The following is a 21,547-nucleotide window of genomic DNA, read 5'->3' as shown; positions in this document are numbered from 1 at the left end:
TAGGTATGATAAAAATCGCTTTTTTCATAGCACAATTCGGTGTAATGTTCAATTGTGATCGGCGTAATAATCCATGGTTGTTTTTAATATTTTATGTAATTTGCGTTATCATGCTAATTGTCCAAATTGTAGTCAGTTTGTCATTTCATGTAGTTTTATCGACTTTTTCTGGTTTTTCACACTCAAAATGTTCTCCATCCATGTTCTGATCCATCACTACAACTTCGCTGAATTCATGTAGTTTAAGAATATTAAAAATCCTTTAATCCTTAAAGCCATTTTAGTGAAACCGTTACGTATTTCCAGTATGTAGATGTTATATTTATGGAAAATACGTTTTACACTACAATTTCCAATTGAAATTTCTTCTTACTTCTGTCTTCAACACTTCTGTTGAGTTCCTTCGGCTACTATTTCTCATTTAAGTTTGCAAAATAAATAAAATCTGCATGCGACAAAAATGAACTTTACTTGCAATCATTATGAAAGTTGATGGGAATGAGTCGAACCTGTGACTTAAGGTGTGCAAAAAGTAGCTTATTATCTGCGGAGTGGTGACATTTAACGTTTGAATGCAGTTCAAATTCTGTTTTCTGAAAAAAATGAGCGTTACAGTAAAACGCATGAAAATGTTGAATTTTTGACATATGTTTTCATAAGGGATAGGATGAGATAGAATTGCTTTGTCCAATACACATTGACTTATTATCTAATGTTTAATAATCGTGTTTGCCGTCTTCAGTTCCCTACTAATCAAACAACTAGCGACTTAAAATTATTCCCTGCTTTTATTTTACTCGACAATCCAATAAATTAGATAATTAATTCAATCCTATGACGGAACACAAATTTATTCTCTTTCAGGTCTTTCAGAACGCGTTTCTTTATCCATTATATTCAGTAGAGTACATTTTTGGCCACTTCACTAATTTCAACTGTCAATGCTACGTGTCGGCAGTGTTCCACATGTACATTTAAAATGTATTTTCTCTTCTTTGGAGGAAATATTAGGAGTTTTCATGTGAAATAGGATGAGAAAGAGCGATTGGAATTACGAAGTACACCAAGAATGTACAAGGGTGGGAAAATAAATAAATATTCTTAGCAAGCGTATGAAAAAGAAGGCACATTAGAGATAACTTAGTGGTGAAATAGAGTAATTAAAACAATTATTGCAGGAAAAATTGTGGGAAAATCACAATAGGAATTAAAGAAAGTGCTCATATAATATTAAAGAATTAGAAGGGAAGAAAAAAAGTAGGATAATAAAGAACAGATCGGAATGGGAGCTATGGGAATCCATTCCTCTGTTCTCTAGTTTCTCGTCGGAACTCCAGGGGAAGAAGTTTTGCTATCCTTAGATATATCTGAAGACACGTCAACCATATGATTAGATATATCATATTTCTCCGACGCACGGAATATGAAGGGGCTACCTTTTCTTGTCGGTGGAGCGCCTGCAAGCTCAGTAGCCCTGTTCATTGCTTGATTGTCAATCTTCGGCCACTAATGGAGGCGGCTGCGACACCCACGGTTATCGCGCGTGCGTGATCGGTTCTAATTAGCCCGCCAACCCGTGACGACGCAATTCGTGGGCCTATGGAAGACTCATATGCACGATGTTTTTGTTTACCCTCAGTAGCCGAGAGATAAGCGGCAATAAATGGGCGCTGCTGCTATCTCATATGCTTGTGTGCGCTCCCAAGTGCTCCGTGTGCACTAAAGGGAAGAGAGGGTTCATAAGAGGAAGATGACTGAAGAGGACAAGGATTCGTTAGAGAAAAGGAAGCAGTGAACCTTTTCTCTCTCTATTCGTTTGAAAAATTCTTATATCTTCGAAAATCAATTCTTGGATGTGAAGTTATGGTTCCTCGTGAACTCTGAACGGCGGGAGGAAATTAGAACTCTAAAAATATTGAAGAGAAAAGTGATTATGCACTCATATTTTCATTTGGATAATGTCCACAAGGCAAAATTTCGATAAACTTCGCGAAAAAATATTTAATTCTTCAAGTTATGGTGAGCAAATTTTTGTGAAATATGATGGAGGAATGGAGCATTAGCCAAAATATTTCTCGCGCCTTGAATCAGACACCTTTAGCAATTATTTATGCGTTTTGTAGTTTACAGTACATATAATCTGTAGATTATGAGCTACAGGTGAAGCTTATTTTTTGTTCATAATAACATGAAGAAAAAGTTCGTTTTAGGACTGAATTCCTAGGTATAGTAATAAAATATAATTTTATTATTGTGTTTTTTAAGTAAAGGATACTGCTTTCCTCTGTGACAATTTAAAATTCTTATCTATGGGGAATAAAGTTTCAAAATATGCACACAATTTGATTGTTTTTATAAGTTAATCTTGTGAGTAATATCGTCACGTACTAGTTAATATTATTAACATAGGTCAGCTAGTTATAGTAATGACAAGTTATTTGTTACTTGAAAAACGTAAATTAATTTAAAAGGTTAATGATACCCCTAGACCTTTTCCCCCTGCCACATGCTCTATTGGTGGCTTACAGGGTACTAAGTAAAATTAACAGATCTCCTCGACTTAAGCCCGAAGTACCTTAATTAATTTAATTCCATATCTCGGTATTTGTTATGTGTAGCAAAATTTTAGGACACATTTAAGGTTTAATTGGGTGCAATAATGACTTGCGATCAACCTAAAAAATTTGGAATTTAAAATTGTCTTGCAGTTTATGTAAGAAATATGCTTATCGCACTAGAGTTCGGTAGAAGAGAAATAATTAATTGATCTAGGAGACGAGGTGTACATGTATCAAAGTGTACGTACCTGTACATATATCCCCAAGTACATTTCCGCACAAATTTTGAATTCATTTGTTTCTATACTTTACTGTGTACTGAAAAAAATCGAGTACATTCGATATTTTATAATCAGCGCTGAGCTCTTAAAATTCCGCAACGGGTTTTCATTTTGAGCACTTTTAGCCCAAAAACCCTGCATGGACCTGAACCTCCAGGTTCATATTCTTCATCGAGCATGAAGGATTGAGATTCGTTCTTTGACTCTTGCGAGTTCTTAAGGAATGCAGTCGTGCATTATCAATGTCGATTGCTTTGAAATGACATCATTTCTGCTTTCGTAAACGTCCCGGAAATAGTGCAGGCAACGAGTTGCGCTTCTTCCTCAGAGTTATCTTAGCCTCATACCTTACATTGTCTGTGACAGAATTTTTAAAATTTTGATGGGATTGGGTCACAATTCTCGAGCATTACTGTGAATAGTTAAGTACAACGGCACTGCTTGGCAGTGGCCTCACAGGGAGTGGGCCCGAGAGAGTTTTTGAAACTTCCCAGCCGTCTCCGATCTCTTCACTTTTTTTCCGTCTGCCTCCTGTCGCACCCCTTGTGGTGCCAAGTGGCCTTCCGAGTGCTTTCACACGCGGGGGCTATGATAGATATCCATGGTTGAATGCATCTAGATTCGAATTCGTTTACCGCATTGCAATGTAAATAATATAAATTGGAAGAGTCGATTAATTGACATCTCGATGCACATGTATGTGAATTGCAACGCGCTGATGGACTTCGAAATATCCCATGCATTGATTTCATACGACCTGTCATGGCATTCGTCTCGTTTGATGCTTGCATACTGTATATCGAGCTAACATCCTAAACCGATGTATCGCATTTATCAGCGCCGAAATATTACGTTTCAATGTGACAGGGATGTCACACAGTTCTAGGTGGATCATCTTCTTTGTGTATCCCAATCTTTCCTCCCTTTGATCGTCCTTGCGCTGCTCTGGATAGCAGCAAGTTGTGATGGCAAGTACATGCATGTAGGAGTTGTTACAACTATTTGATGATACGGTTATGATTATAGAGAATATTGCATTGTCACGAAGGCAGCGACTCGACAATCTCCTGTGTCACTATTCTTCATCGGAACACTAAGTGCATGTGATACATTGCATTACTCGTACCGTTGTCGTATTAGTCATTGCCCAGCAACGGTATGATAAATAGAGAATTATCGAAGTTAAGGTTCGATTATCTGATCTTCAGGAACGTCAAACTTCCAAAATAGCTACATGATATGTTTGAATGTAGATACATCGGAATTGGATGTTATGCATTTTGACCATCAGGTAAGTTTAACCCACATAATAGAGATTACGAGTCCCAAAAATACAGGCGCCTATTCGATGTATCCAGAATCTTGATATAGTTTCTCGATACGTATCTGTGTAGGTACATCAAGAAGTTAGTTGTAATATATCAAACTTTAAATTATTTCTCATGAATATTCGGGCTGTTCCGTAAAATTACTTTAAATCAGGGATGGGCCAGTCGAATGTCAGTGCGGGATACCATTATATGAGAGATGATAAAATTCGCTGTGAGAGGGGAAATGCGGTGTTAATTATGCTGAAATTCTCGCTCGTTCAAGTACTTTGCACCGTCTTTGTTACAATTACGGTGAACAGTAGTGTGAGTACGCTTTGTTACAGAGTACACTACTCCAGTAAATATCCCTCTGCATCTACCATTCCAGATATCTTTCTACTAATGCATCAAATAGAATGTTCAAACTTTTAGATGAACTTCATCCCTTTTATCTAACTCTGTAGGTTACTGAGACGTGCTTATCCCCAACGTGGAACGCAAGTTAAATTGGAATTTTATATGAAATGCATGAAAAGAGCTCTGTTCTCTGCTCAATAAGGAAACCCTCTTCCGCACACATACACATAAACACTTATAAACACAGGTGCATGCAGCGTGGAAAGCTACGCCCGAGGGCTTCACGAAGGACAGCGTAAAATCTTAGAAATGGCTCCCAGCATTCACTGTTTTTATATTTTCCCCCGGTTTACGCAGATGGAAGTATGCAGACCTTTTCCAGCCTTTCATATTTCTCAAGAGGTAACGAGGTTCCCGCACTTTCCTTTTATTTCTCCTCTTTTCATCCTTTTTTTTATCATGGCCCCATGATTTCCCGACCCGGTGAAGCAGTTGGCACTCACGTTCTACGAGCGAAATCACGTTAGTTTTAATGCAGTGTTCATCTTCTCCTTCACGGACGTCGGAATTCAATTGCATTTTGCTTCCGCGTAGCTATGTTCGAAGTTTCTCCGATTTTGCTTCCCAAAGGGACTATAAGGTGTAAATGGGACTTGCCACATGCAGCCGTGACAATATGTTTACACTCTGGGACAACAGATGCCTAAGGCTCTTCTTGTTCTGCAACTTCCGAAGGACTAGTTATTTTTTTCATTTCCATGATCATTCTTGGTACCAAAGAAAAATCATAGTTGAGTTCAATATTGAGGATGAAACGCAATTCGTTGTTTACTCATCGGTGATTTAATGTTATCCTTAGTTGAGAGGCATGTTGCTTCGGGCACTTAATGCGTGATTAAAATCCTCATTAATTTGTTGTTATCCAATAGCTATGACTTTTCTCCCTAAAAATATTATCAAATTTTGTGATTTTATAATTTAAATTAAAATCGTTTACCCCTACATGTATTCTCTCATATTTTTACGAGGGTAAGAAGAACTAGTATCTTGGAGTTCCGAGGACGGTGTTATTAGTATTTAATTCTATGACACTCTGAAAGTTGAAACAATAAGGTGGTTGATAGTATAAGATCAGAGCCGGAACCACCTTGATACTCATTAGTATCAGTGTTTACATGGTTTGAGTTGAAAAGCTGATTTAGGCCAGCAGTTACTTACCTTTTCTCAATGGCGAAAGAGTAAAGAAAGGAAGGAAAATGTTTTATGCATCTTATATTGGAAACAGTAGTGTTACTGCTAAAAAATTGCAAAAAATGATTGAAAGATTTATGTAAGTTTTTAAAATGTCTTGGTTATTGATTGATATCAGTCGTAGAAAGAACCAAATGCTGAAGCATGATTTAAATAATATTAATTCCATACGTATTACATTGGACGTAAAGGAAAATATTCTCTCTGGAGTTTATATTTTCTTTTAAATATTCTGAGCCGATCTAGACTATGAAAGAGTTTTTAAACGATCATTTTGTATTTTAAAATATTCGCGATTTCCTGAAATCAAATCTGTTAAAATGTAGTCAATTTCTATAATTTCTTAAACAATCTACTGTAAGCGAAGTGTGTATATCAGCCTGATTTTAGGCTGATATACACACAATAGGATTGTGTGTATATCAGCCTAAAATATGAGGTAAACTACGTCTAGAATAATTCTATGCTGAAGATGAAATGCCATAGTATAATGTTGTTCTTTTTAGCATCGATAAATGTTAGAAGTGATTAACATTTCCATAAATGGAAATGTTAATCACTTTTAACTTTTTACATTGCAAATATCTACCTAGCAAGGGTAGTTTGTCGTTATTTATTTCTGTGTGTGTGAGCATACTGCAACAGGAAAGAACGTACCAAAAACACTAAAGCGAAAGGCATAATACGTTTTGGACAGGTTAAAATGTTCTCGATGTGATTCTATGGACTGCAATCAATATTTACGGAACATTCTACAGGTATACGTACACGAAATAGGACATATTATGTTTTTTGGTTTAGCCACCGTCAAATACAGAGAATAAAAATGGGCTAAATCATCGTTTAAACTTTTAAATAATTTGCTCTTTCGAAATCCTGTTAGGGTTTTTATGCTCGCTGCTATCCTGAATAGTCGTGTCTGATTGCTAATCTACTTTCCTGATAGCAACACCTCCAGTTTACACAATTCACAAGCCAAAGGCGAGACTCGAACCAGCGACTTTTGGGCTGGCATCCGGGCGCATCCCAGATTACCTGACCCGGGTGCATGAACATTGTTACGGAAGAGTAAAGGGTAACACATCTTCGATATTATATTTGTTATGTGTGTATTTTAACGGATGAAATAAACAAATTTTTGGTGCAATGAACGAAACTACGGTATTATAGGTAGAAGAAATGGAGTGGTTATAAGAAGGACCTCGCTCTTTTTAACTTCTGCTTTGCTCTCACTCCTTAAGCAGAGTGATAGGTAGATAATTTTCTCAAAAATGAAACTAAAACTTAAGTAGAAAACATAAAAAATAAAAAAAAATCAGTCAATGTGGCAGGGTTAATTAGAGCTGAAAATCAGCTATTCATTAGGTCGTCTTGAAATTCAGTGCCATTTTACGTTATTTACGTACATAAGTTTGCGTAAGCATCCATACACAATTGTTAAATGTATAATTTTATTACATATTTTGATTTTAAGCACTTTTAATACTTTTAATTTTAAGCACTTTCAATGAGTTATAATTGCGTAGCATATAATTCATGATTCCTATATTATACTTGTGTTTAGTTATATGCTGTCTTTTACTTCAATATCATATTATATATTCATTGTTGCTATTGCTTTTCTTTCTTTATTTACCGTCATTTACCCCGCATTGTCTTGGTAAAATTCTCTTCTGTCTGAAGTGCAGCTAATAATCGTGTCTTATTTCATTTTCAACATTATACATATAAATTACACATCCCAGCTGCACCTCCATTTAGTTGTCCATCATAGGCAATAAGTAAATGGTGACTTCTTGTCTGATTCTCGCCAGGAATTATCAACCGTATTGATAGCACTGCCCTAGTAAATGCATGGCATTCATCGCGAAAAGCGTAGAGTAGGAAAATAGGTGAATCAATAGGATGGACATAATCAGATTGTTGGTCAAATCAAAGTCCTTTGCGAAGGTTGAGTCAACGAGACGCTGACTCGAACGTTGCGTAGGCGTCAAGGTGTCGCGATAGTTTTTAATCGGGCGGCAAAATGCTCGCGGAAGGCTCTGGAGTTCATAACGAAAACTTAGTGCAACGCCATTTAATAAACCACAAACAGAAGACATCACCTCTTTATAGACGACGTTTTTCGCCGCATAAGCATGTGTTCAGACTGGCGACGGGATGAAAAACTGGTATTTTATGGCTTCGATTCGTTACGGCTCGAGGGGATTTAATGTTTGTTTTCATATTCATAAAAATCAATGGCTCATCCCTTTGGTCGGAAGGCCTGAGTATTCTCGTCCAAGGGTGTAACAACATTATAGGGAATGTGTTTTCCTATGTGGATGAAGCTAGGAGTAAAGGATGTGGAACCGGAGTGAACTATGTGGGAATGAATTAGTTGGGGATAATGGAAAAATTAATTTCCGGAAATATTTTGCCTCTATAATGATGGTTTGTTGATTTTTTTTGGAAAATCGCCCGAAATGATGGAAGAAGGAAGCAATAATAGTACGATATGTAGATTAACTAAGGGCATCCATTTACTCACCCAATTGACGATTCATTTCTGAAATACTAAACAAGATAGAAAAATAATGGCTAACAGTTGAGTGGCATCACGCCATATTCGTATGAGAAAACTGGATTATGTTGATAGCAACAATAATTCATTCGATTCCGAGGCAGATCAATCAGCGCCTGACGGTATTTTCTTCGTTCAAACCAAAAAAATGCCTCGATCAAATGCGTGCATCCAAATTATTTTAGTAAAACGAAAAATCTGAGGAAAAAAGCTTGCAAATGCAATATTGGTACTATTTGTTTAGTATTAACTCTTTGCTGTCTTTCGTGGCCAAAGGGAATTCTATAATCTTTCATTTTAACAGAACATACCTCTAAAAATATTCGTAATTTTTGCCAAACCTGCCAACTTTGGATGAGTTTGGATGATTTCATAATTCCGTGAGCTAAATTGCGCTATATAAACGGGCTTATGCTTGTTATATTGGGGCAGTAACTATAGCCACTATTTGCAAATGAAAATATTTCAGTTTTAAGTAGGTTAAAAGTGGAGTTAAGTAGGTTAGGAATCCCTGACTGACTTTCCGGCTTTTTAACCGTAGAATAAAAATAGGATTGTGATCATTATGATTTGTGTACCCGTGAAAGTAAGAGAAAAGATGTTATATGGCCATATACCTGTATTATTGGCACATGTGGACTCGTCAAATTTACGATGTTTGTTCCAAAATCGGAGAAGCGCGACTTTTTGCTACGTTCTCAGAGATTTTTATCGTGACAAGGAGAGACATCCACACCTATTTGGTAGGTGGAATCATTGGAATCTGTTTGCCATTTTCGAGATTTTTCTATTTGCTTTATTATCTCTTTACATTTATCAGAGAACTAGAAAAAGTATCTGGGGCGTTCAGGATATTCCTTTACTTTCTGTTGCTTCTCTTATCTACAAGTAAGCCTTTTCAATTTGATTTACAAGAATTTGATTTATACATTCCAAAGCTATAAATAAAGCCAAAGGTGGAATTTGATATATGTATATATATATATATATATATATATATATATATATATATATATATATATATATATATATATATATATATATATAAAGGAGAGTGTTTGTTTGTATGTATGTAATTTGTTTACTTTTTTGCTGTCATAGAAACAGCATTTTTCCAACTATGCCAGCAGGATACTTTTGCAAGAACACTATTGTATTCAGAATTGCCGAGATATTATACGTGGAATATATCAAGGAAAGTCTTTTGTAGAAGAAAAATGGGCAACTTTGATCCTGAGAATAATATTTATTCATGTGTCGCATTGGGCCGAGTCTACCCAGTCCATCCTAACAACGCCGAATGTTATGTTTTAAGAATGCTTCTACATACCATTAGAGGACCTCGCTCATTTGCAGAATTAAGAACGGTAAACGGAGAAATATGTGAGACATTCAGAGAAGCTTGCCAGAATTTAGGGTTGCTAGAAGGAGATCAACACTGGGATGACTCATTGCGAGAGGCCAGTTTGATTTCTCTTCCAGGACTAATCCGAATTTTGTTTGCCATCATAATAACCCCCTGTAATCCATCTAACCCAAAAACATTATGGGAAAAATATAAAGAATCAATGAGTGAGGATATACTGGCTAAAGTTCGAAGTGAAAATCCTACATTGGATATTACGTTTAACTCCGACATTTTAAATAAAACTTTGATTATTTTGGAGGAAAAGTGTATCACCATGGTTAACAAGACTTTAGTGGAACTCGGTCTTTTTGCACCTGTACAAGATCAACAGGGTGTATTTTATCCAGATTATATACGTGAAACTAGCTACAATGTCTTAGACTTAGAAGTATACATCGCGAATAAAAAGCCACTTCTTAATGGAGATCAGAAATTCGCGTACGAAACAATAATGGACCAAGTAGATAAACAAGAAGGAGGTATCATTGTTCTTGATGCTGGTGGTGGCACGGGAAAAACATTTTTATTAATTTAGTTCTCGCTGAAATCAGGGTTCATGGAGAAATTGCTCTAGCCGTTGCATCTTCAGGTATTGCAGCGACATTAATGGAAGGAGGAAGAACAGCCCACTCTGCCCTAAGTTGCCACTTAATATTTCCCGACAAGAAAATCCCACATGTCATATAACTAAAACAAGCGGCCAGGCACAAGTTCTTATAGAATGTAAATTGATAGTATGGGATGAGTGTACCATGGCTCATAAAAAATCTCTTGAGGCCCTCAACGCAACACTTACGATCTTAGAGGAAACTGCAGTTTAATAAGAGGGAGAGCTCTGGTACTCCTGTGTGGAGACTTCCGTCAAACTCTGCCTGTCGTTCCAAAATCGACTCCAGCCGATGAAATTTATACCTGTTTAAAACATTCTGTTCTATGGAATCATGTCCAAGAAATTAGCCTTAAACAAAACATGCGAATCCTCTTAAGAGATAGGAATGCTCAAAATTTTGCAAATAAACTTTTGGAGATTGGAGAAGATAGATTAGTTATTGAAGCATCTGGTATGATAAAATTGTCATCAGATTTATGTGTATCGGTGAAAACTGTCCGCGATATGATACAAGCAGTCTATCCTAACGTTAATCAAAATTATAAACATTTAGAATGGTTGCGGGAAAGAGCCATTCTTGCTCCTAAGAACGATGATGTTAATGAAATTAACAAGGAGATACTAGCCATGCTGCCAGGAGACGTGATTGAATATAAATCGGTTGATACCATAGTGGATGCTGACGAAGCCGTCAATTATCCAACGGAATTCCTAAATTCACTTGATCCAGCTGGATTGCCACAACATCGCCTTATACTTAAAGTAGGATCTCCAATCATTTTATTGCGAAATTTAGATCCACCAATACTCTGCAATGGGACACGATTGTGTGCGACAAAATTAATGAAAAATATAATACAGGCAGTCATTTTAACTGGAAAAGGAAAAGGTGAAATAATTTTTATTCCACGGATACCTCTAATCCCAACTGATCTTCCCTTCAACTTTAAAAGATTACAGTTTCCAGTCTGGCTAGCTTTTTAAATTACCATTAATAAATCACAGGGACAGTCTTTAAAGTTTTGTGGTGTTGATATAAGATCGCCATGTTTTAGCCACGGGGAACTTTATGTTGCTTGCTCCAGAGTAGGTTCGCCTAAAAATTTATATATTCTTTCTCCTGGATATGAAACAAAAAATGTAGTTTATAAACAGGTGTTAAATAAAAAAGATTCTTAAATTTGTATGAAGTAGTGTATTATTGTACTTTATAATTTGTTGTTTTTATTTATGTAGTATATTTATATCATTGTTTCTCCCTAACCCGTGCAAAGCCGGGTATTCAGCTAGTATATATATATATATATATATATATATATATATACAGATATCAAATTCCACCTTTGGCATTATTTATAGCTTTATAAGGTGTAAATCAAATTCTTGTAAATAAAATTGAAAAGGCTTACTATACATTTTTATAATATATATATATATAATATTACATATATATATAATATATTATATATATATGTATATTTCGTCATTCAATAAACGAAGCAAGCTGAATCGAGTATGTTTCTCATCGTCACCGATTTCTATTGATTTCCACGTATATAGACGGGACAATAGTTAAAGCTCTTTGAGCTGTGGATATTAAGATAAGTATGCTCGAGGAGGCGCTAATTTTTTAACTGCTGGAAACGATTCGTTGTGCTTTGAAAGTGACTAGTTTAAGAACGATGCCGTAAGCAGGCGCAGAAGTATACCAAGCCTTGCTTTTTGTGGCCGAGTTACTCATCGAGCTTAAAATTCATATCTGAGAGATGGAATTCATCTGGTTGGACAGAAGGCTGACGAAATGGAAAAATGTACGCCAGAAAGGATATCATTTTTTTAATGTTATTTTATGGAACAGACGGTGATTTTCCCGTTTTTCAAATATTGTTGAATTATCACACCATCCCACATTCGTTCTAAGCCTTTTCAAACATTACGACTTTTTCTCAAGAATTCGCAATTGCGATTCCTTATTGATTAGATGACGTTCATCCTTTTGAGCTATAAGAGGGAGATGGCAAAAACGATTCCCGCCGCGAATATTCATTCGGAAGATAATAATTTTAAGTTCTTAGTTAACATATTATTATTTTTCTCTTGATGTTTTGGAATGGACACTATGAATTTACTCGTATGGAACTTATGACGTAACAAAACAGTAATGATTCCCGTTGCAATTACTGCGTCAACGATAATTGTTCGCAGTCAGGGATGAAGAGGAAGATGAAAATCTCGAGTACTGAGTATTGTCAACCATTCAATCGCAATAAATACCTCATATAAAAGGGGTTTCCTGATTTAGTTGGAATACCGTATTTAGGGATTAGATGACCTTTACTTTCACGCTTAGGATGAGAACAATAGAAAATAGCTAACTCGCTAGAAGATCAATCATGGATGTGAATGTGTCGCTGGATGATGCGAGCCAAATTCTCACTTCAAAGGTGATGGCGTCAAATTTGAAGACAGAATGACGTTTCTAACCATTCCTCCCTTGTGCTTAACTAAAGATTATTACGATATCTTGGAGAAAAGGGAAGGTCCATCTGGATGATGCACATCATTTTATAATTAAGATATTTATACTACGATAAAATACTGAAAATAAGTGTCCTAAGTGCATGAAGATCGTAACCTGAAGATGTAATGACTGATACACTAAGAATACACTCAAACCACATGTGACAAGCCGAAGGTTGGTTTGATGGGTGAGGATAGAGCTAACCTCAGAGTATGCCCTATCCGGCGTATTTAATTTACATATCAGGGTGGAGGGTACAAGGTCCTTTATCCGTGTCGCCTGTGGTTTTTCAGGAAGATACAGGGTCTTACCCAAAAGTGGTAGGACTGATTTTCTCTGGCGCGAACGGAGCGGTGGAGGGGGGTATCCCTGGCAGAGTAAGGTGGAGGGGGCTCTTAGCAACAGACCAACACCAACCTCAGTCGCCTGCGGGCTGTCGTTGAGTGAGGACACCGTTTTTAGTGAAGCAAGTTTTTTGTCCGCGTCGAAAAACAAAATGAATCTGAATTTAGAGCAACGTTATTCCGTGAAGTTTTGTGCGAAACTCGGGAAGACGGATACTGAGACCCTCGATGTGATCAAGCAGGCTTATGGGGACACTGCCTTAAGCCGTTCCACAGTATTTGAGTGGCACAAGTTGTTTAAATAGGGTAGGGAGCTTGTTGAAGACGACCATCGCTCCGGACGGCCGTCGACGGCAAGAACCGACACGAATGTGGACAGAGTGAGGACACTGCTGAACACAGACCGACGCTTAACCAGTGAAGAAATTGCAGACCAGTTGGGTCTGTCTGCATCCAACGTCCAACGCATTATTTCACAGGATTTGGCCATGCGCAAGGTGTGCGCCAAGATGGTGCCGAAAATTCTGCCATGGCGCGCTCGTCGCCAGACAGCTCCTGGCCAAATACGGCGTTGCCACGTTGCCGCACCCGCCCTATTCTCCCGATCTGGCACCACCGGACTTCTTCTTCCCCCTGATGAAAAGACAGCTCAAGGGACGACGTTTTGACTCGATAAAGGCCGTTCAAGAGGCCTCGACGACGGTCATCAACGGCATCCCCAAAGAAAATTTCCAGCGGGCGTACGGGGAATGGGAGCAACGTTATACTAAGTGTGTAGCAGCTCAAGGAGCATACTTTGAAGATTATTAAGTCGATGTAAGTATATCGTCAATAAAATTCTTGTAAAAAAATCAGTCCTACCACTTTTGGGTGCGACCCTGTATTGTGCCCGAGGAGCACACATCTTGGGTAAAACCGAGGATGTTTGAAGTCAAATATTTGCTTTTTCTCATTGTAGAAACACTTAATCGACATGATTTTCAAACATCCAGTTTATTCTGCCACTTGCCTTGTTGAGTATCATTAACGTATTTTTCACATCAACTAAAAGAGCTAGTCCGGGTGGTAGTAGTATTTAGGGGAGGCGACCGACAGCTGAGGTCATTTGCACCATAGGGGATGGACAGGAAAAGGATGAAGGGTGGAGAGAAACCCAGCGTCGGCATTAGCCTACTCTTTACGAAAGGCGCCAAGGGGTCAACAGCTTATCGTCCCATCCGACGGACGGCGCACTCACTCAAAGTGCCCTCCACAAAGCACCTCAAGTAGGGATCGAGACACCTCTGAAAAATATTAAACTCCGCCGGTATTTGAACCCGGGCGCTGTGGGTGGGAAGCCAATACGTTAGCCCCCGCACCGGTCTGTACTCATTGGTGACTTGAAAATCAGTATTTGATTCTCAGCAATCGACCGATAAGTGTTAAACTTATTTTTACAAAGAACTATTAAACCGACTTTGTCCAACATGCGTACTTTCCGATGTCTACAAATAGCTCCGCAAATAACGGAACACAGTCTTTACTCCGGCGCCTCACTGGCTCTGCAAATATTAAATTTAAGCAGTTTTGATCCGAGTCTTGGTTGTTGGATCTCCACTCGTCTCCTAGAGGAGCTTAAAAAAATAACATAATGCTCCACCGAGGGATAGATTTTATTCGTGCGATAGGGAAATTAATTACGGCAGAACCCTTCGGGCCCTGAGAAGTTCGCTCGCGTCCTTCTTAAAAATCTTCCCTCGACCTCCGTGAATCCTCCCACGATCCCAGTACGCCTGGGAAACACCTGCGCGGCCATTAACGGGCTATCACCGCACGGGGATCTTCACTTGGAAGGGGCCGAGACGGCTAACAACATGGTATTTAACTCGGAGCATTATGTCCGCTTGCGGGCGACTAACTCCGGTCGCACTATGAACCCAACTCCGCGGTGACGTTCTTCACACCCACAGTGTTGTTTTGATCTCCTAGCCCCTCCCCCCTTTCAGACGGTGGATAGACTATATAAAACCACCAACTCACCTCCCCAACCCTTACCCTTAAGATTGCCAGCCCTCCCGGATCCTCCCGGAATTTTATAATTATATCGATAAAATACCGTTTCTCGGGTTGAAAATGTTTTGTTTCGTTCTAATGCTCAGAATTTTTCATCTAATGGGATTTTAATGTTGAGATGACCTTGTTATACATGTAATTCCTGTCAAGAGTTCAGTATTTGTTAGAAAGCTAAGAGGATTATAATTTTTCAAAATGCGGAATATTTTCAAATGTTCGCTTTTAAACGTCGGTATTATAGCCATCAACGTAAAAGAAGTTTAGCATATATTTTCATTTTAGTAGTTATATAGCGTTCACATTAGACAGATATTTTATGAATTCATGTTTACTAACTATTTTCTACAATAGCCCACATTTTATGGGATTTATGTCCAAAAATTAAAAAAAAATATAAAGCCGTTGCTTCATATTACAAATTTTTGAGCTAAAGTTCAAGTATTCTTATTAAGGGAGTAATAATAATATATTCTGTACTTAGTGGCAAATTATGAATTTATGAAATAATTACATGAAATTATGGGCCACCATGTGATGTGGATTTTTTGATTTTGCTGCCCTCGTAAGGGAAGAACTTGGAGGACGTATGTATATTATTATGGATCATTAATTACTTTCTCGCAATTTGTTCTTATTACGGAAAACCAAAATTATAAGTGGGATAGTAGGCACTCGTGACTCTTAGACAGTAGGGTACCTGGTTCACTCATACTGATATCAGGCTAAGCACCCAAGATGAACGCAGTTGATTTTAGTATGAACGTATAGAAAAAGTAAATGTTTTTTAAGAGAAAATAATACACTCATAAAACAATAAAAAATATATGTATTAAAATTCGCGAAATGGGTAATTTCGCTGGTGAAAATAATCTTGCAGTTACTTATTCAAATATATATGGTAAGTGTGTTTTTTTTAAAGTGCCCCCTGCCTTTGACGCTATCGATATGCCTCCCACACTTAACTTTTATTGGAGTTGGCAACCCTACTCCAGGTTTTCCTCATCTCTTGCCTTGTCCCCCTCTTCACCTTTTATCTCACCCTTCTGCACAGCTTCCTATATCTCTCTTCCTCCTCTCTCCCCATTCCCACGCTGACACTCGAACCTAGCCCCCTCCCAACTCCCCGCGAAGGAAGCAGCATATGTCGGGAAGTAATGCAACGCCCTTGTTTGCGCTTCGCGTGAGTTGGACGCTGAAGGCTGACATGGTGCGGGTGGGCTGGAGAGGGAGGTTGGGGGCAAGGGAGGGATATTACAGAGCGCGCTTTCAGCGCAACCCTGCACCACCGCGTGATAGAACCGCCCTCTTCTCTCACGCTTGACGTGCTGCTGCTGCTCTCATCACACACGATTCCCTCCTTCCTTCTTTCCCTCTACTCTTCTTACTCTTCTCCGCCATTTCCAGTCTGCCCTCACATCCACGCCCTTTGGCCCTCTTTTATGATCGCCGCACATTAGCTCAGAAAGGAATCGGAACTATCGGATCGAAAATGAGCGAAGAAAAAATGTGTGGATATGATACATGTATAAATATAGGGTGCGGCAAAATAAAATCCTTTTTTATAAAGAAAAAACCCATTAAAAAAGGAAGTTATGTTGCCTCACTCTGTATATGTTCACCTCGTAGCCGAAGGGAATCAAAGCAGATGTTCAGATTATTTTGTGGGTTCAAAAGTATGAGTAGAAGCTGCAAGGCTTCGGGCATTCTTAGAGCAGGTCTCTGGGATGGGGAATTTAGAGTAGTAGAGTAGTAGAGTAGAGTAGTATTTCACACGACAATACTTTTATAAAGAGTGGATCTAAATTAGGAGAGTCAGATGTTTCATTCATTTTTTACCTTTAGGAAAGTCCGGTGCAAATTGCTCACAAATGATAATAATGATATGACAATTTTAATAATATTCATAATGATGAATGATAAAAAAATATTGTACATTTATTGCTGAAAATTATGGCAATAAAGGCAATTTTTACTGCCGAAAACAATTTCAAGTTATCGAGACGCAATTGCACCTTCTAGCTCTATCGTTATCAATAATTAAATTATTTCGATTTCAACTATTGGATTAAGATTTTGAATGTGAAAAAAATATTTCCGTTCCATTGCTGTTTAATTTGGTGGCTTCCTCTTCGCTCGAGTAACGACCCCAACTGTTGCAATTGTCATGTAGCCTTAACAGTCAGCTAACGGCCATAACTTACCTGACCATCGATTTCTATGTTTACATACTTTTGAATGGTCGCGTCTATGCTTCAGCAATGGATTTGCGACCGCCCTTATTACTCCCAGTTGTATCAATCGTATTTTGTTTGTTAGCTTAGGTCAACTCGAAGGAAAAATATGCATATTATTTACAAATGGATGTTTTTATGCTTCTCATGTGTATGTATTCAGTTCGAGTGACTTCAAACCGGAATAGTAATCAAAATTATATTCTTTTAATTTACTGGCATAAACATACGTTGCTTATTTATTCAAAGTTTATCACAAAACACGTAAATTTATATTCCACGTTTTGGTGGATTACTTCCAATTTTCTCTCAACCAGCATCATATCTCCTTTCCCTACTTCAACGCTTAAGCGTGTGTTCGTTCTGCGAATCCAAAAAGTTGAGGTTTTTTTATCACGCGGCACACTTTATCACGTTTTGCGACGGATTTTTTTCATGTGTTGTTCTTTCTTATCTCAATCGATGCTGTCGTTGGATCCATCTTTCACTTCCTGATCCTAGAGCTTGGCCTCCCATTTCTTAATGGAGACACCTATAACTTTTTGAATAAATTGGACGTTCAAAAATAATGCAGTTGAAAAGGTTTGGGGTTTTGACTTTCATTTACCTTGATTTGAAACACTCCTAAGTGTAATGATGTAACAGAACACACTTTGCATGGGGCTAAGGAATCAAGGTTATGTTCACCAACCATTTGCTATTGTCGGGCAGTGTTCTTGCCATTTTCTTCTTCCTTGTTCATAACCTAAAACATATTTTAAAATGGAATGTTATTTTAAAAATACCCGGAGTCATTTTAATTGGAATCCTTAAACTTTTCATTCAAGCATAAAAGAAACGAATCACATTATTTATAAAGTTTACTTATTTACTGATGGATGAAATTAATTGAGACTATGATTGAACGGGAAATAAAAGTTGAATAATATTCTCTGCTTTTTTAAGCTGGAATAGATAGATGAAGAACTCATCTATGGCAGTTGCATTTGTGTCTTCATTAAAAGTGGAATATTATTCTGAGATAGTTTTCCGTGTACTCCACGTGGCAGCAAAAGACAAATCTACTCACTGAACATTACTTTCCGATTTTATCTTTTGCAGCTCGAACTTTTATTTCATTTGTTTTCATCATTTTCCGAGGGCGATGCAATGTGTTTTGAAATAAAAAATTGCAGAGTGCGCATGATTTCCTGAATGAGCCATTCAGTAAACTAGCTGGCCTTTTAAGGAATCATACCGGATGCATTCGTGTTATCAGTGTTATAAATATGGATATCATTCCGATGTAAATACTTGCTAATCTGGCGATAGTTTCTACTCTTTAATCATAACCTGAGCTAAACTTGCATTATAACTCATACCTGCATCACGCCATGGTAACTCGTCCACTATCTCAGACAAGGAAGGTAACGGACTTCGTCCGCTTGTATACATGCCGAAGACATCCCATCGCAACCTTTCCTTTTATATATATATATATATATATATATATATATATATATATATATATATATATATATATAGGAAATACTTGATTACCACCTATCAGGCTATATTTCTTACATCGTCCAAGTGCATATCTTAATATCCCCTTTATCTGCCCACGAAGAGATATTATCTCAATTCTTTGCCGTATTTCTTCCCTCTTTGGGTGCTAATATGTTCATCTGACTAATTCTATAGCCTGCCGGAAATTCATTGGAATTTTACTTCGTGCACTCTTTCTACAGAGTATTTAATCTTTTTTTCTTACTGGGCGATCCAGAAAATGTCGCGGTTGATGTAAGTTATTCTCACGGAGATTAATATTCAATTCCACTTCCTGGCATGGTATCACCACTGTCATCCACATAAAAGATAACTGACAATTAAGATCGTTTCCATGCGTAAATATCCATCTTTCGTCGCCGCTTTGCCGCATGTGCCAACCTGCGTTCTCACGAACAGCCCAGCTTGCCAAGCGGGTGGCGCTCATGCCCAATGAACCCAAGGCTGGTTTGGAATCCCACATTCGAAATTCAATTTCTACTCTGACCCATTGGTTTTAATCGAATTGTTTGCACGATAAAAAATTACCTCATCCTCCGGTGCATCAAAGGACCAACTTCGAGCGCATTCAGCAGATGACTAATCTGTGGGTTCGTATACTTTACTCTACTGTGCTTTCCTATACTTTACTTTTTGGTAGACCCCTACCCAGGGCCAGCAGGTAATGAACTCTCTTCTATCATGAATACAAAGAAACTCGAGCTAAAATGAAATTCGTGTTAAATGCTCTCTCAGAAAAAGGACCACCTACCTATTGATGAGATATCTATGGAATGCCGAAAAGGGAGGCAGTTTATAAATTTCCAGCTAATATTTCTAGTTGAAATATAAACTATCACTTTGAAAACATATTTTGGAAAGCAAGATTACGTTATTGCAATTTTTATCATGTAATTACTTTCTTCATGCTCTTCATCGGAATACACGGACTTTTTCACAGATAAGTAGAAAAAACGTTATACAGCTCATCCGTTTCGGGATAGTGTTAAGGAAGAGTGATCGTGTGTACTCGGTGTCTTGCCAAGGCATCGCCTGTAGCGTATGGCCCCGGGAATGGAGAAAGGACGAATCGGGCGAGGTAATCGACAGTTTTATCTCGAGGTGACGGTTACCTGCCTCCTGGGAGATCCAGCAATTTTTTACCGTTAAGCCCATGGACTTGACCGTGAGACTTCGTAGGCGTGGGGAAACCAAGACACTGCCTCTCTCTAGCTCTATATAGGGTTCCTTTAGTGAAAGCTTCTTTCGTGCTTGCGTTATTGTGATATTTTTTACTCCAGTTCGATCCAACTCGTTTTCTCTCCCGTGACCGAAACTGCATAATAGATTGATTAAAATACGGAGACTTATCAGTAATAATGTGAATGCAAATGATATAAAATATAAAAATGGAGTGGTTTAGTCTAGAATAATATAATCGTCATCAGCTCAAAAAGAAAAAATACTTATATTTTCTCATGATAGCTCTAGATCGTTTCGTCATCAGCCAATTATTCAGTCTCATTGCATTGAAATCTGTCATAACCTGCTTGTCGTAGCTCGTCCTTGGCCTTCTTCCTCGGTGTTTCTTCCTTGTGCATACCATTCCATTGCTGCTTAAAGTGCTCTTCATTAAGATTATTCAATATTTCCCCAGGAAACGTGAATATATTATGTCACAGAGGCAGTAAGTTTTTGGTAAAACAAATTTTTGATAAAATTTTGATAAAGAAGGCAGTTACTCCAGCTCATTAACTAGACACATGAGGCGGTTAGCCAGCCAGTAAGTGATTTTATCTACCTTTTCAGTACTGTTTTCTCCACTACATCTGGATTGAAATATCTCCTGCTCTATTGCTGCCTCGTTAAAAATTTAGTGAGCACATACTTTCGAAAAAAACTCTGGTTTTTTCCGAGGAGACATCCAAGATTGTGTGTAGGTGCAAGCCCGGTGTTTTTTAATTCCTCCATTGAAACAGTGCTTATTTGAGAGATGTCATTGATTCGGGGCTGAATCAGATTTTTAAGTCACTGAATATGGTTTACAATTGGATGTAATATATTTCGTAGTCTATTATTTTTCATTTGATAATATCATTCAAATGACTTCACAGCCCATTTATCATCAAGATATAGGGAATAATGAACAGTCATCCGAGTGTGTAGGCATCTCTGACATTTCCAAAAAACTATTTATAAAAATTGTGAAGGAGGGATCGTTCCAGGCCGGGCATGAAATTGTTCGCTATAGTGTAGTTCTCCCCAAAACCACGTGAATTTTCACAGCTTAACTCATTTATTTAGCCATTATTCTAATCTGATGCATGACTGAAACGTTGAATTCTATTTCTAACGAATTGTCTTAAAAAGAGAAGATCTAATGCGACTGGACGTGCCTCAGTTTTTCTAATGTTAACGACCCACTTTGTGTTATGGCGTGCGTCATAAATGTGTGTATTGTGTGGCTTTGAAGCTTGTGCGCTAATGAAGTTAATTCTAGTCCTCCCACCCTCATCCTCTTCGCTTCCCTCCAA

The sequence above is a fragment of the Hetaerina americana genome, unplaced genomic scaffold (genome assembly GCF_022747635.1).
Source record: "Hetaerina americana unplaced genomic scaffold, ioHetAmer1.1.p SCAF_10, whole genome shotgun sequence".
NCBI classification, from domain to species: Eukaryota; Metazoa; Arthropoda; class Insecta; order Odonata; family Calopterygidae; genus Hetaerina; species Hetaerina americana.
The sequence above is the reverse complement of the archived record's forward strand: the minus strand, read 5'-3'. Positions refer to the sequence as shown.